This window comes from Arachis stenosperma, chromosome 5 (assembly GCF_014773155.1).
Source record: "Arachis stenosperma cultivar V10309 chromosome 5, arast.V10309.gnm1.PFL2, whole genome shotgun sequence".
NCBI classification, from domain to species: domain Eukaryota; kingdom Viridiplantae; phylum Streptophyta; class Magnoliopsida; order Fabales; family Fabaceae; genus Arachis; species Arachis stenosperma.
In genome coordinates, this window is record NC_080381.1 from 12,393,469 (window position 1) to 12,408,661 (window position 15,193).

At 41.4% G+C, this 15,193-nt stretch overlaps 1 non-coding gene across 1 annotated transcript; it reads left to right on the plus strand.

Annotated features, from left to right (window-relative positions):
- The first annotated feature begins 12,182 nt into the window (after positions 1 to 12,182).
- LOC130984207 (small nucleolar RNA R71) lies at positions 12,183 to 12,290 on the plus strand. Its single transcript, XR_009088156.1, has one exon. It is a non-coding gene; the product is annotated as a small nucleolar RNA R71 (small nucleolar RNA).
- The last annotated feature ends 2,903 nt before the right edge of the window (positions 12,291 to 15,193 follow it).

The window sequence follows — 15,193 nt, forward strand, 5'->3', positions numbered from 1 at the left end:
ATGGAAGAATCAAGAGAGACCTCAACAAGGTTTCAACAATAATGGTGGAAGAAACAGGCTTAGCAATGGCAAGCCTCTTCCATCACCTTCTCAGCAACAGACAGAGAATTCTAAGCAGAACCCCTCTGACTTAGCAACCATGGTCTCTGATCTAATCAAAACCACTCAAAGTTTCATGACTGAAACAAGGTCCTTCATTAGGAATTTGGAGGCACAAGTGGGACAGCTGAGTAAGAAAATTACTGAACTCCCTCCAAGTACTCTTCCAAGCAATACAGAAGAAAATCCAAAAGGAGAGTGCAAAGCCATAACCATGGCCGAATTTGGAGAGGAAAGAGAGGAGGTGGACGCCACTGAGGAAGACCTCAATGGGCGTGCACTAGCCTCCTCTGAGTTCCCTAATGAGGAACCATGGGAATCTAAGGCTCAAAATGAGACCATAGAGATTCCATTGGACTTACTTCTGCCATTCATGAGCTCTGATGAGTATTCTTCCTCTGAAGAGGATGAGTATGTCACTGAAGAGCAAGTTGCTAAATACCTTGGAGCAATCATGAAGCTAAATGACAAGTTATTTGGAAATGAGACTTGGGAGGATGAACCCCCTTTGCTCACCAAAGAACTGGATGACTTGTCTAGGCAGAAATTACCTCAAAAGAGACAAGATCCTGGGAAGTTTTCAATACCTTGTACCATAGGCACCATGACCTTCAAGAAGGCTCTGTGTGACTTAGGGTCAAGTGTGAACCTCATGCCTCTCTCTGTAATGAAGAAGCTAGGGATCTTTGAGGTGCAAGCTGCAAGAATCTCATTAGAGATGGCAGACAACTCAAGAAAACAAGCTCATGGACTTATAGAGGATGTTCTGGTGAAGATTGAAGACCATTACATCCCTGCTGATTTCATAGTCCTAGAGACTGGAAAATGCATGGATGAATCCATCATCCTTGGCAGACCCTTCCTAGCCACAGCAAAGGCTGTGATTGATGTTGATGGAGGTGAACTGATCATTCAAGTGAATGAAGAATCCTTTGTGTTTAAGGCTCAAGGATACCCCTCTGTCACCATGGAGAAGAAGCATGAAGAGCTTCTCTCAAATCAGAGACAAACAGAGCCCCCACAGTCAAACTCTAAGTTTGGTGTTGGGAGGCCACAACCAAACTCTAAGTTTGGTGTTGAACCCCCACATTCAAACTCTAAGTTTGGTGTTGGGAGGTTCCAACATTGCTCTGAGTACCTGTGAGGCTCCATCAGAGCCCTCTGTCAAGCTACTGACATTAAAGAAGCGCTTGTTGGGAGGCAACCCAATGATCATATTTTATATATTTCTCTTTGTTATTTTATGTTTTTTGTAGGTTGATGATCATAAGAAGTCACAAAATCCATTAAAAAAGCAAAAACAGAATGAAAAATAGGAAGAAAAACAGCACACCCTGGAGGAAGAATTCACTGGCGTTTAAACGCCAGTGAGGGTAGCAGTTGGGCGTTTAACGCCCAGTCTGGCACCATTCTGGGCGTTTAACGCCAGAAAGGGGCACCAAACTGGCGTTAAACGCCAGGAAAGGGCAAGAACCTGGCGTTAAACGCCAGAAAGGGGCACCAGCCCGGCGTTTAACGCCAGATTTGGCACAAAACGTGATTTTGATTGCCATTTGGTGCAGGGATGACTTTTCCTTGACACCTCAGGATCTGTGGACCCCACAGGATCCCCACCAACCCCACCACCCTCTCTCTTCTTCACCCATTCACCAATCACCTCAATACCTCTTCCCCAAAAACCCCCACCTATCAAATCCCACTATCATCATCACTCCTTCATTTTCACACACCCTAAACACTACTTCTTCCCCTAATGGCCGAAACACAAAGCCATTCCCTTCTTCCTCATTTCTTCTTCTTCTACTCTCTTCTTTCTTCTTTTGCTCGAGGACGAGCAAACCTTTTAAGTTTGGTGTGGTAAAAGCATTGCTTTTTTGTTTTTCCATAACCATTTATGGCATCCATGGCCGGAGAAACCTCTAGAAAGAGGAAAGGGAAGGCAAAAGCTTCTACCTCCGAATCATGAGAGAGGAGCAACAAAGACAAGGAAGAGACATTGAGGAGCTCAAGCACTCCATAGGATCTTCAAGAGGAAGAACAAGCCGCCATCACTAAGGTGGACCCGTTCTTTAATCTCCTTGTTCTTTATTTTCTTGGTTTTTCGAAAAATTTTGCTTTATGTTTATCTATGTTTGTGTCCTATGATCATTAGAGTCTTAATGTCTATACCTTAAAGTTATGAATGTCCTATGAATCCATCACCTTTCTTAAATGAAAACTGTTTTTATCACAAAAGAACAAGAAGTACAGGATTTCAAATTCATCTTTAAAACTAGCTTAATTAGTTTGATGTGGTGACAATACTTTTTGTTTTCTGAATGTATGCTTGAACAGTGCATATGTCTTTTGAATTTGTGGTTCATGAATGTTAAAATTGTTGGCTCTTGAAAGAATGATGAAAAAGGAGACATGTTACTGAGGATCTGAAAAATCATAAAAATGATTCTTGAAGCAAGAAAAAGCAGTGAATACAAAAAAAAAACGAAAAAGGGGAGAAAAAGAAAAAGAAAAGAAAAGAGAAAGAAATAAAGTTGTGATCCAAGGCAAAAAGAGTGTGCTTAAGAACCCTGGACACCTCTAATTGGGGACTCTAGCAAAGCTGAGTCACAATCTGAAAAGGTTCACCCAATTATGTGTCTGTGGCATGTATGTATCCGGTGGTAATACTGGAAGACAGAGTGCTTTGGGCCACGGCCAAGACTCATAAAGTAGCTGTGTTCAAGAATCATCATACTTAACTAGGAGAATCAATAACACTATCTGGATTCTGAGTTCCTAAAGAAGCCAATCATTCTGAATTTCAAAGGATAAAGTGAGATGCCAAAACTGTTCAGAGGCAAAAAGCTACTAGTCCCGCTCATCTAATTTGGAGCTAAGTTTCATTGATAGTTTGGAGTCTATAGTATATTCTCTTCTTTTTATCTTATTTGATTTTCAGTTGCTTGAGGACAAGCAACAATTTAAGTTTGGTGTTGTGATGAGCGGATAATTTGTACGCTTTTTGGCATTGTTTTTAGTATGTTTTTGGTATGATCTAGTTAGTTTTTAGTATATTTTTATTAGTTTTTAATTAAAATTCACTTTTCTGGACTTTACTATGAGTTTGTGTGTATTTCTGTAGGTATTTTCTGGCTGAAATTGAGGGACCTGAGCAAAAATCTGATCCAGAGACTGAAAAGGACTGCAGATGCTATTGGATTCTGACCTCCCTGCACTCGAAATGGATTTTCTGGAGCTACAGAAGCCCAATTGGCGCGCTCTCAACGGCGTTGGAAAGTAGACATCCTGGGCTTTCCAGCAATATATGATAGTCTATACTTTGCCCAAGATTTGATGGCCCAAACCGGCGTTCAAAGTCACCTACAGAAATTCCAGCGTTAAACGCCGGAACTGGCACCTAAATGGGAGTTAAACGCCCAAACTGGCATGAAAGCTGGCGTTTAACTCCAAGAGAAGTCTCTACACGAAAATGCTTCATTGCTCAGCCCAAGCACACACCAAGTGGGCCCGGAAGTGGATTTTTATGTCATTTACTCATCTCTGTACACCCTAGGCTACTAGTTTTCTATAAGTAGGACCTTTTACTATTGTATTTTCATCTTGGTTCTTCTGGTTTCCTCTCTGGGGCCGAAACCAATGATCACTTTTGTTCTTATGTATTTTCAACGGTGGAGTTTCTACACACCATAGATTAAGGTGTGGAGCTCTGCTGTACCTCGAGTATTAATGCAATTACTATTGTTCTTCTATTCAATTCCGCTTGTTCTTTGTCCAAGATATCACTTGTTCTTCAACTTGATGAATGTGATGATCCGTGACACTCATCATCATTCTCACCTATGAACAAGGTGACTGACAACCATTCTTGTTCTACAAGCATTCGAGGCCCTAGTGTTTATCTCTTGGATTTCTGATTGCACGATGCATGGTTGATCGCCTGACAACCGAGTGCTCGCCTGACAAACGAGCCAGCCATTCCGTGAGATCAGAGTCTTCGTGGTATAGGCAAGAACTGATGGCGGCATTCAAGAGAATCCGGAAGGTCTAACCTTGTCTGTGGTATTCTGAGTAGGATTCAATGATTGAATGACTATGACGTGCTTCAAACTCCTGAAGGCGGGGCGTTAGTGACAGACGCAAAAGAATCACTGGATTCTATTCCGGCCTGATTGAGAACCGACAGATGGATAGCCTATGCTGTGACAGAGCATCAGGGACGTATTTCCAATGAGAGGATGGGAGGTAGCCACTGACAACGGTGAAACCCTACACAAGCTTGCCATGGAAAGGAGTAAGAAGGATTGGATGAAGACAGTAGGAAAGCAGAGAGACGGAAGGGAAGGCATCTTCATACGCTTATCTGAAGCTCTCACCAATGATGTGCATAAGTGTCTCTATCTTTATCTTATTGCTTTATTCGTTTACCACTATACCCATTTGAGTCTGCCTGACTGAGATTTACAAGGTGACCATAGCTTGCTTCATACCAACAATCTCCGTGGGATCGACCCTTACTCACGTAAGGTATTACTTGGACGACCCAGTGCACTTGCTGGTTAGTTGTGCGAAGTTGTAGTGATCACAATTTCGTGCACCAGCCTCGTTGACCTCGAGCCGTGGAACCCCCGACCTATACCCGGGGGTCTCAACCATGAACCCCTACCCGTGATCCCTGACCGACGTCCCCCATAGTGTACACTGCTCACCCTAAACCATGAACTAAGACCACCGAGCGTGAAACCCTAAACCGGAAACCTAGCGGACCCGAACCGGCCTACCCGACAAATTCAGACCCGAACCCGAAACCATGGCCACATTGACCCCGAGCCGTGGAACCCCCGACCTATACCCGGGGGCTTTAACCGTGAACCCCTACCCGTGATTCCTGACCGACGTAAACATACCAAAAATTTGAATTAATTTTTAATTGTGCAACACTAAACACGAAACCACATGAACCATGAACCATGAACCTTGTCCTCACCCTTTCGAGTCCTATTGGAACTAGATAATCTTACCAGTACTGCTTATGTCATTCTACGGTCACATCACTTCAGGAAGGGCTTAATTAAATTCCATAATGAATACATTAATGTCAATTATCCGTTTTCCCATCCTTCCACAACCACCTAGAAACCTATAGGCTGCCACATTTATTAAACAAAGTTGTGTGGTGTTGAATTAACTCCGTATTAAATGTTACACTTCAATCTCTAAATTAGTTAGCCTTCCATTAGTATTACTTTCAACTTGACGTGGAATGACTTGAAAGTTAACATCAGTTGCATGCGATGCGCTATCATACGTCCAAATAACAGGAAACTTCAAAACTAATTATGCAATGAAAAAACTGTAACATATTCAAAGCTGAATGTAACGATGATTTTCATTTTTCCGCTCTACGAACCCTTCTAAATTATACCAAGCATAAAGAAACACATTGTCAGTACAACATAAGAACGTAACACAAACTTAAAAGTCACAATCCCTAGACGGCTACACCCAAAAAGTTGCATACTAAACAATTCAGCAGAAACCCTAAAACCATCAACCATGAGCCGTAACAAAAAAACCCCAAACCCTAAACACTAAACCGGACTACACAAAACAACATGAACATAAACAAACCACAACAAAGGTAACATCCCCGACGGCCGTGCAAGGCTTCGCAAGCATTCAGGCGCTCCCTCAGCAGAGCGTTCTCATTCTCCAGTTCAGCTACACGGGAGTCCACGGACAGCCTAGAAACTCGCTGCAACTTCAGAATCTGTTCCTCGCAACGTTTAGCCGCTGGTCGGCGAAATTGTGAACTATACTTTTTCACAACTCTCATAATCCCTGGTAATGGCTCCAAAAACTTGGTGCGCTCAATACCATGGCATTACACAACTTCGCACAACTAACCAGCAAGTGCACTGGGTCGTCCAAGTAATAAACCTTACGTGAGTAAGGGTCGATCCCACGGAGATTGTTAGTATTGAAGCAAGCTATGGTCATCTTGTAAATCTTAGTCAGGCAAACTCAAATGTATATGATGATGATGAACGAAAATAACATAAAAGATAAAGATAGTGATACTTATGTATATCATTGGTGTAAGAGCTTCAGACAAGTGTATGAAGATGCCTTCCCTTCCGTCTCTCTGCTTTCCTACAGCCTTCATCCAATCCTTTCTTACTCCTTTCCATGGCAAGCTCGTGTAGGGTCTCACTGTTGTCAGCAGCTACCTCCCGTCCGCGCAGTGAAAGCTAATGCAAAGCACTCTGTCACAGTGCCGCCAATCACCGGTTTGGTTCCCTCCCCTACCGGAATAACTCTTTTGCATTGTCACCAACGCCCAGTAGGTTACAGGTTTGAAGCACGTCACAGTCATTCAATCATTGAATCCTACTCAGAATACCACAGACAAGGTTAGACCTTCCGGATTCTCTTGAATGCTGCCATCAGTTCTTGCCTATACCACGAAGACTCTGATCTCACGGAATGGCTGGCTCGTTTGTCAGGCGAGCACTCGGTTGTCAGGCGATCAACCATGCATCGTGCAATCAGGAATCCAAGAGATATTCACTAAAGCCTCGAATGCTTGTAGAACAAGAATGGTTGTCAGTCACTTTGTTCATAGGTTGAAGAACGAGTGATATCTTAGATAAAGAACAAGCGGAGTTGAATAGAAGAACAATAGTAATTGCATTAACACTCGAGGTACAGCAGAGCTTCACACCCTTAATCTATGGTGTGTAGAAACTCCACCGTTGAAAATACATAAGCATAAGGTCCAGGCATGGCCGAATGGCCAGCCTCCCAGAGATCTAAGATAGCATAAAAGTGAAGATCGCTACCAAAGTCTGTGTCAATACAATAGTAAAAGGTCCTATTAATAGTAAACTAGTAACCTAAGGTGTACAGAAATGAGTAAATGACATAAAAATCCACTTCCGGGCCCACTTGGTGTGTGCTTGGGCTGAGCAATGAAGGAAATTCGTGTAGAGACCTTTTCTGGAGTTAAACGCCAGCTCCCATGCCAGTTTGGGCGTTTAACTCCAACTTTTATTCCTGTTCCGGCGTTTAACGCTGGAATTCCTGAGGCCGGATTGCTTCGCGGGTTTGGGCCATCAAATCTTGGACAAAGTATGGACTATTATATATTGCTGGAAAGCCCTGGATGTCTACTTTCCAACGCCGTTGAGAGCGCGCCAATTGGGCTTCTGTAGCTCCAGAAAATCCACTTCGAGTGCAGGGAGGTCAGAATCCAACAGCATCTGCAGTCCTTTTTGGTCTCTGAATCAGATTTTTGCTCAGGTCCCTCAATTTCAGCCAGAAAATACCTGAAATCACAGAAAAACACACAAACTCATAGTAAAGTCCAGAAAAGTGAATTTTAAATAAAAACTAATAAAAATGTACTAAAATCTAACTAAAAGATATCAAAAACATACTAAAAACAATGCCAAAAAGTATACAAATTATCCGCTCATCACAACACCAAACTTAAATTGTTGCTTGTCCTCAAGCAACTGAAAATCAAATAAGATCAAAAGAAGAGAATATGCAATGAATTCCAAAAACATCTGTGAAGATCAGTATTAATTAGATGAGCGGGGCTTTTAACCTTCTGTCTCTGAACAGTTTTGGCATCTCAATCTATCCCTTGAAATTCAGAATGGTTGGCTTCTTTAGGAACTCAGAGTCCAGATAGTGTTAATGATTCTCCTAGTAAAGTATGATGATTCTTGAACATAGCTATTTATTGAGTCTTGGCTGTGGCCCAAAGCACTCTGTCTTCCAGTATTACCACCGGATACATACATGCCACAGACACATAATTGGGTGAACCTTTTCAGATTGTGACTCAGCTTTGCTAAAGTCCCCAATTAGAGGTGTCCAGGGTTCTTAAGCACACTCTTATTTGCCTTGGATCACAACTTTATTCTTTTCTTTTTCTTTCTTTTCTTTCTTTTTTTTTTCGATTTTTTTTTTTTCGGTTTTTTTTTCTCTTTTTTTTTTTTTTTTTTTAATAGCTTTTTCTTGCTTCAAGAATCATTTATTGATTTTTCAGATCCTCAGTAACATGTCTCCTTTTTCATCATTCTTTCAAGAGCCAACATTCATGAACCACAAATTCAAGATACATATGCACTGTTTACACATACATTCAGAGAACAAAATATTGCCACCACATCAAAATAATTAAACTATTATAAAATTCAAAATTCATGCAATTCTTCCTTTTTCAATTAAGCACATTTTTATTCAAGAAAGGTGATGGATTCATAGGACATTCATAACTTTAAGGCATAGACACTAAGACACTAATGATCATAAGACACAAACATGGATAACATAAAGCATAAAATTCGAAAAACAAAGGAATAAAGAACAAGGAAATCAAGGAATGGGTCCACCTTAGTGATGGCGGCTCTTCCTTGCTTTTGAAGGTCCTATGGAGTGCTTGAGCTCCTTAATGTCTCTTCCTTGCCTTTGTTGCTCCTCCCTCATGATTCTTTGATCTTCTCTAATTTCATGGAGGAGAATGGAGTGTTCTTGATGCTCCACCCTTAGTTGTCCCATGTTGGAACTTAATTCTCCTAGGGAGGTGTTTAGTTGCTCCCAATAGTTTTGTGGAGGAAAGTTCATCCCTTGAGGAATCTCAGGGATTTCTTGATGAGAGGGGTCTCTTGTGTATTCCATCCTTTTCTTGGTGATGGGCTTGTCCTCATCAATGGGGATATCTCCTTCTATGTCAACTCCAACTGAATAACAGAGGTGACAAATGAGGTGAGGAAAGGCTAATCTTGCCAAAGTGGAGGTCTTGTCTGCCACTTTATAGAGTTCTTGAGCTATAACCTCATGAACCTCTATTTCCTCTCCAATCATGATACTATGGATCATGATGGCCCGGTCTATGGTAACTTCGGACCGGTTGCTAGTGGGAATGATTGAGCGTTGTATGAACTCTAACCATCCTCTAGCCACGGGCTTGAGGTCATGCCTTCTCAATTGGACCGGCTTTCCTCTTGAATCTTGCTTCCATTGTGCGCCCTCTTCACATATGACTGTGAGGACTTGGTCCAACCTTTGATCAAAGTTGACCCTTCTAGTGTAAGGATGCTCATCTCCTTGCATCATAGGCAAGTTGAACGCCACCCTCACACTTTCCGGACTAAAATCCAAGTATTTCCCCCGAACCATAGTAAGATAATTCTTTGGATTCGGGTTCACACTTTGGTCATGGTTCTTTGTGATCCATGCATTGGCATAGAACTCTTGAACCATCAAGATTCCAACTTGTTGAATGGGGTTGGTGAGAACTTCCCAACCTCTTCTTTGGATCTCATGGCGGATCTCCGGATATTCACCCTTTTTGAGTAAAAAGGGGACTTCGGGGATCACCTTCTTCAAGGCCACAACTTCATAGAAGTGGTCTTGATGCACCTTTGAGAGGAATCTATCCATCTCCCATGACTCGGAGGTGGAAGCTTTTGCTTTCCCTTTCCTCTTTTTAGAGGTTTCTCCGGCCTTTGGTGCCATAATGGTTATGGAAAAACGAAAAAGCAACGCTTTTACCACACCAAACTTAAAATGTTTGCTCGTCCTCGAGCAAAAGAAGAAAGAAAGGAGTAGAAGAAGAAGAAATGAGGAAGAGGGGGAGGGTAGTGTGTTCGGCCAAAGGGGGAAGAAGTGGTCTTTAGGTTGTGTGAAAATGAAGGGTTGAAGAAGGGTATTTATAGGAGAGAGGGGGTAAAGGTTCGGCCATTTGAGGGTGGGTTTGGGAGGGGAAGTGGTTTGAATTTGAAGGGTGAGGTTGGTGGGGTTTTATGAAGGATGGATGTGAGTGGTGAAGAGAAAGATGGGATTTGATAGGTGAGGGGTTTTTGGGGAAGAGGTGTTGAGGTGATTGGTGAATGGGGGAAGAAGAGAGAGAGTGATGGTAGGGTCCTGTGGGGTCCACAGATCCTGTAGTGTCAAGGAAAAGTCATCCTTGCACCAAAAGTTGCTCAAAATCACGTTTTGAGGCATTTCTGGCGTTAAACGCCGGGCTGGTGCCCATTCCTGGCGTTTAACGCCAGGTTCTTGCCCTTTACTGGCGTTTAACGCCAGTCTGGTGCCCCTTTCTGGCGTTAAACGCCCAGAAGGGTGCCAGACTGGGCGTTAAACGCCCAACAGCAAGGCTTACTGGCGTTTGAACGCCAGCAGCTTCTTCCTCCAGGGTGTGCTGTTTTTCTTCCTGTTTTTCATTCTGTTTTTGCTTTTTTCATTATTTTTGTGACTTCTTATGATCATCAACCTACAAAAAAGATAAAATAACAAAAGAAAATAATTAATTATAAAACATTGGGTTGCCTCCCAACAAGCGCTTCTTTAATGTCATTAGCTTGACAGAGGACTCCCATGGAGCCTCAGAAACACTCAGAACCTTGTTGAAACCTCCCAACACCAAACTTAGAGTTTGAATGTGGGGTTTCAACACCAAACTTAGAGTTTGGTTGTGGCCTCCCAACACCAAACTTAGAGTTTGACTGTGGGGGCTCTGTTTGGCTCTGTTTTGAGAGAAGCTCTTCATGCTTCCTCTCCATGATGATAGAGGGATATCCTTGGGCCTTAAACACCATGGATTCTTCATTCACTTGAATGATCAACTCTCCTCTATCAACATCAATCACAGCCTTTGCTGTGGCTAGGAATGGTCTGCCAAGGATGATGGATTCATCCATGCACTTCCCAGTCTCTAGGACTATGAAATCAGTAGGAATGTAATGGTCTTCAACTTTAACCAGAACATCCTCTACAAGTCCATGGGCTTGTTTTCTTGAGTTGTCTGCCATCTCTAGTGAGATCTTTGCAGCTTGCACCTCAAAGATCCCTAACTTCTCCATTACAGAGAGGGGTATGAGGTTTACACTTGACCCTAAGTCACACAAGGCCTTCTTGAAGGTCATGGTGCCTATGGTACAAGGTATAGAAAACTTCCCAGGATCCTGCCTCTTTTGAGGCAGTTTCTGCCTAGACAAGTCATCCAGTTCTTTGGTGAGCAAGGGAGGTTCATCCTCCCAAGTCTCATTTCCAAATAACTTGTCATTTAGCTTCATGATTGCTCCAAGGTATTTAGCAACTTGCTCTTCAGTGACATACTCATCCTCTTCAGAGGAAGAATACTCATCAGAGCTCATGAATGGCAGAAGTAAGTCCAATGGAATCTCTATGGTCTCAGTTTGAGCCTCAGATTCCCAAGGTTCCTCATTGAGGAACTCAGAGGAGATTGGTACACGCCCACTGAGGTCTTCTTCAGTGGCGTCCACCTCCTTTCTTTCCTCCCAGAATTCGGCCATGTTAATGGCCTTGCACTCTCCTTTTGGATTTTCTTCTGTATTGCTTGGGAGAGTACTAGGAGGGAGTTCAGTAATTTTCTTACTCAGCTGACCCACTTGTCCTTCCAAATTCCTAATGGAAGATCTAGTTTCAGTCATGAAACTTTGAGTGGTTTTGATCAGATCAGAGACCATGGTTGCTAAGTCAGAATTATTCTGCTTAGAGCTCTCTGTCTGTTGCTGAGAAGATGATGGAAAAGGCTTGCCATTGTTAAACCTGTTTCTTCCACCATTGTTATTGAAACCTTGTTGAGGTCTCTCGTGATTCTTCCATGAAAGATTTGGGTGATTTCTCCATGAAGAATTATAGGTGTTACCATAGGGTTCTCCTAGGTAATTTACCTCTTCCATGGAAGGGTTCTCAGGATCATAAGCTTCTTCCTCAGATGAAGCTTCCTTAGTACTGTTTGGTGCATTTTGCATTCCAGACAGACTTTGAGAAATCAAATTGACTTGTTGAGTCAATATTTTATTCTGAGCCAGAATGGCATTCAGAGCATCAATCTCAAGAACTCCTTTCTTCTGACTAGTCCCATTGTTCACAGGATTTCTTTCAGAAGTATACATGAATTGGTTATTTGCAACCATTTCAATCAATTCTTGAGCTTCAGTAGGCGTCTTCTTCAGATGAAGAGATCCTCCAGCAGAGCTATCCAAAGACATCTTGGATAGTTCAGAGAGACCATCATAGAAAATACCTATGATGCTCCATTCAGAAAGCATGTCTGAGGGACATCTTCTGATTAATTGTTTGTATCTTTCCCAAGCTTCATAGAGGGATTCTCCATCCTTCTGTCTGAAGGTTTGGACTTCCACTCTAAGCTTACTCCATCTTTGTGGTGGAAAGAACTTTGCCAAGAAGGCATTGACTAGCTTTTCCCATGAGTCCAGGCTTTCTTTAGGTTGAGAGTCCAACCATATTCTAGCTCTGTCTCTTACAGCAAAAGGGAATAGCATCAGTCTATAGACTTCAGGGTCAACCCCATTAGTCTTGACTGTGTCACAGATTTGCAAGAATTCAGCTAAAAACTGATGAGGATCTTCCATTGGAAGTCCATGGAACTTGCAATTCTGTTGCATTAGAGAAACTAATTGAGGCTTAAGCTCAAAGTTGTTTGCTCCAATGGCAGGGATAGAGATGCTTCTCCCATAAAAATCAGGAGTAGGTGCAGTAAAGTCACCCAGCACCTTCCTTGCATTGTTTGCATTGTTGTTGTTTTCTGCTGCCATGTTTTCTTCCTTGAAGAATTCGGTCAGGTCCTCTAAAGAGAGTTGTGCTTTGGCTTCTCTTAGCTTTCTCTTCAAAGTCCTTTCAGGTTCAGGATCAGCTTCAACAAGAATGCCTTTGTCCTTGCTCCTGCTCATATGAAAGAGAAGGGAACAAGAAAATGTGGAATCCTCTATGTCACAGTATAGAGATTCCTTTAAGTGTCAGAGGAAAAGAGAAATAGAAAGAAGAAGGAGAAGATAAATTCGAACTTTAGTTAGATAAGGTTCGAATTGTGCATTGAGAAGGAGTGGCACTCCATAAATAGAAGGATGTGGGAAGGAGGGGAAGATTTTCGAAAATTAATTAAAATACTTTGAAAACATTTTTGAAAAACATCAATTGATTTTCGAAAATCAAAGTGGAAAAGAAACCAAGTGATTTTTGAAAAAGATTTTGAAATTAGAAATTAAAAAGATTTGATTGAAAACTGTTTTGAAAAAGATGTGGTTAAAAAGATTTAATTGAAAAGTTATGAGTTTAAAAAAAGATGTGATTGAGAAGATATGATTTGAAAACATTTTTAAAAGATATGATTTGAAAACCATTTGAAAAGATATGATTTTAAAAATGAATGACTTGCCTAACAAGAAAAGATATGATTCAAACATTCAAACCTTTCTCAACAGAAAAGGTAACAATCTTGTGATGTTCAATCAAATCATTAATTGTTAGTAAGTATCTTTTAAAAAGGAAAGAAATTGATTTTGAAAACATTTGATTGAAAAGATTTGATTTGAAAAAGATTTGATTTTGAAAAATTTGAAAAAAAATTGATTTGAAAACAAAATCTTCCCCCTAGCACCATCCTGGCGTTAAACGCCCAGAATGGTATACATTCTGGCGTTTAACGCCCAAAATGCTACCTTTTTGGGCGTTAAACGCCCAACCAGGTACCCTGGCTGGCGTTTAAACGCCAGTCTGCCTTCTTCACTGGGCATTTTTGAATGCTCAGCTTTTTCTGTATAATTCCTCTGCAGTATGTTCTAAATCTTCAATTTTTTGTATCATTGACTTGAAAAGACACAAATTAAAAATATTTTTGGATTTTTAATAATCAAAATGCAACAAGAATCAAATAACAATGCATGCAAGACACCAAACTTAGCAGTTTGTGTACTACTGACACTAACAATATGAGAATGCATATGAGACACAAAAAAAATACTTCAAGTCAATAGAATTCAAAGATTAGAACACAAAATATATGCATGGATTCGAAAAATATAACAAAGACATGCATTTGACACCAAACTTAAGATGAGACTCTAGACTCAAACAAGAAATATTTTTGGATTTTTATGGTTTTGTAATTTTTTTTTTGTGATTTTCGAAAATTAAGTAGGAAAAGGTATCAAAATTCTTAATGAGAATTCCAGGAATCAGTGCAATGCTAGTCTAAGACTCCGGTCCAGGAATTAGACATGGCTTCACAGCCAGCCAAGCTTTCAAAGAAAGCTTCGGTCCAAAACACTAGACATGACCAAAGGTCAGCCAAATCTTAGCAGATCACTGCTCCAAGAGTAAAATTGATGAGAATCAACAAGCTCTTGTGGTGATAAGTTGAAACCTCGGTCCAATCAGATTAGACATGGCTTCTCAGCCAGCCAGATTTCAACAAATCATCATGAAACTCTAGAATTCATCTTCAAGAATTTCGAAAAAAAATTAATACCTAATCTAAGCAACAAGATGAACCGTCAGTTGTCCAGCCTAAACAATCCCGGGCAATAACACCAAGAACTTGATGTTGTTGCCGGATCTTGGCTCTGATGTTACCAAAAGCTTGCTCAAAACATGAACAATCCCCGGCAACGGCGCCAAAAACTTGGTCGGCGAAATTGTGAACTATACTTTTTCACAACTCTCATAATCCCTGGTAATGGCTCCAAAAACTTGGTGCGCTCAATACCATGGCATTACACAACTTCGCACAACTAACCAGCAAGTGCACTGGGTCGTCCAAGTAATAAACCTTACGTGAGTAAGGGTCGATCCCACGGAGATTGTTAGTATTGAAGCAAGCTATGGTCATCTTGTAAATCTTAGTCAGGCAAACTCAAATGTATATGATGATGATGAACGAAAATAACATAAAAGATAAAGATAGTGATACTTATGTATATCATTGGTGTAAGAGCTTCAGACAAGTGTATGAAGATGCCTTCCCTTCCGTCTCTCTGCTTTCCTACAGCCTTCATCCAATCCTTTCTTACTCCTTTCCATGGCAAGCTCGTGTAGGGTCTCACTGTTGTCAGCAGCTACCTCCCGTCCGCGCAGTGAAAGCTAATGCAAAGCACTCTGTCACAGTGCCGCCAATCACCGGTTTGGTTCCCTCCCCTACCGGAATAACTCTTTTGCATTGTCACCAACGCCCAGTAGGTTACAGGTTTGAAGCACGTCACAGTCATTCAATCATTGAATCCTACTCAGAATACCACAGACAAGGTTAGACCTTCCG